This window comes from Littorina saxatilis, linkage group LG15 (assembly GCF_037325665.1).
Source record: "Littorina saxatilis isolate snail1 linkage group LG15, US_GU_Lsax_2.0, whole genome shotgun sequence".
In the NCBI taxonomy this organism is placed as follows: domain Eukaryota; kingdom Metazoa; phylum Mollusca; class Gastropoda; order Littorinimorpha; family Littorinidae; genus Littorina; species Littorina saxatilis.
Genome location: NC_090259.1, coordinates 30,120,974 through 30,123,473, shown reverse-complemented (window position 1 = coordinate 30,123,473; position 2,500 = coordinate 30,120,974).

Genomic DNA, 2,500 nt, shown 5'->3' with positions numbered 1-2,500 from the left:
TTAAACAGAAAAATACAATCAGAATTACTTACACAAAGAACAAGGAAATGGAGGAAAAGGGAAAGAAATGTAAGCCAAAACATCGACCTCTATGTGAAACAATGTTTAGTTCGAGCAACACAGGTGTGACAGGGGAGGCTACCGCTCCTTTCACAGTAGATTCTGCACCCGAGTTGTTGGCCTTTAAGTCAACACCGGTGGATTGTGGAATTCTGTTTGTGATGGGGTCTGGTGGTTTTCCGATTGTCTGTATGTTCATGGAAACCTTCGGGTTTGCATAACAGTTTTTATAGGGCTAAAAAATTAGCCCTAACATTTTCAATCCTGTTTGATTGCACTTCGCCTCCCGAGGTGATCGTAATGTTACGGCACTCGGTTACATCTGGCGCTGCGAGCAGGATGGGACTCGGCATGATATGTTCAGGTAATGGCATAATATGACCACTGAACATTTTCGTGCTGTTCCCATTCTGCGAACTTGGGATGGACAGTGGTCCCCCGGTTCGGAACTTCGGGACGAAGTTCATTCAAACGGGGGCGATTGTGACAGGGGAGGCTACTGCTCCTTTCACAGCAGACTCTGCACCCGAGTTGTTGGCCTTTAAGTCAACACCGGTGGATTGTGGAATTCTGTTTGTGATGGGGTCTGGTGGTTTCCGATTGTCTGTATGTTCGTGGAAACCTTCGGGTTTGCATAACAGTTTTTATAGGGCTAAGAAATTAGCCCTAACATTTTCAATCCTGTTTGATTGCACTTCGCCTCCCGAGGTGATCGTAGTGTTACGGCACTCGGTTACACAGGCATGACCCAAAACATATCATTGTCGCTCCCACCGGCCGGGTTATCCGACAGGTAGACAGGTAGGGAGAAAAATGCCCACAACAAAACAGCCCTTATACCATGACAAATTGCTGTCGAAAACGCAAGATGACTTTCTTCGGCAGAAAATCGATCAATAGCCCTGTGTTTCTTTGTTGATTGTTCTGTTTGTTTGTTTTTCTAGGGGTGTTTTCTTTTCGTTATATTTTTTTTAATGGCAGGGGGGGGGGGGGGGGGGGGGGGGGGTAATTAACACTTGAAGACAGGGAGCGAAACGGGAGAACAATTTCTTAGTCAGACTTCCCAATCTGTAAAGCCTTTTTTGGCCTCATATTTATTGGGCTAAATCGACTTCACAAAAGCTTTGGTCCTGAATTTTCGGTACAAAGGCTTCATGAAGTCACTCTTTATTGAGAGCACCAAGGACGCACACACACACACACTTACACACACACACACACACACACACACACACACACACACACACACACACTCACACAAACGCACACACACGCACACACACACACATACACATACACACACACACACACACACCCGAACACAAACACACACTCTAACACTCACACACAAACACATACACACACATACACACACACATACACACACACATACACACACACACATAAACACACACACACACACACACACAAACACTGACACACACATACACATACACACGTACACACACACACGCACACACACACACACAAACACACACACACACACACACACACACACAACACACACACACACACACACATGCACACACACTCACACATACGTGTATAAGGTCACAAATGAGGACTTGCTAATACACACATTCACACAACGGATAGTGCGTTTGTAGTGCACTTGCACTACAACGGCACTGGGCGCAGTGCCTTTGTAGTGCACTTGCACTACAACGGCACTGAGTGCAGTACTCGCTCCGGCATCGACGAATTTTACACTAAAAAAGGCACAAAATTTGACCTATTTCGTCGCCTATAGAGGACGGAAAGAATGTCATTATATTTAGTCAAGTTTTGACTAAATATTTTAACATCGAGGGGGAATCGAAACGAGGGTCGTGGTGTATGTGCGTATGTGTGTGCGTGCGTGTGTGTGTGTGTGTGTGTAGAGCGATTCAGACTAAACTACTGGACCGATCTTTATGAAATTTGACATGAGAGTTCCTGGGTATGAAATCCCCGAACGTTTTTTTCATTTTTTTTATAAATGTCTTTGATGACGTCATATCCGGCTTTTCGTGAAAGTTGAGGCGGCACTGTCACGCCCTCATTTTTCAACCAAATTGGTTGAAATTTTGGTCAAGTACTCTTCAACGAAGCCCGGGGTTCGGTATTGCATTTCAGCTTGGTGGCTTAAAAATTAATTAATGACTTTGGTCATTAAAAATCTGAAAATTGTAAAAAAAAATAAAAATTTATAAAACGATCCAAATTTACGTTTATCTTATTCTCCATCATTTGCTGATTCCAAAAACATATAAATATGTTATATTCGGATTAAAAACAAGCTCTGAAAATTAAATATATAAAAATTATTATCAAATTTTTTTTTTCGAAATCAATTTAAAAACACTTTCATCTTATTCCTTGTCGGTTCCTGATTCCAAAAATATATAGATATGATATGTTTGGATTAAAAACACGCTCA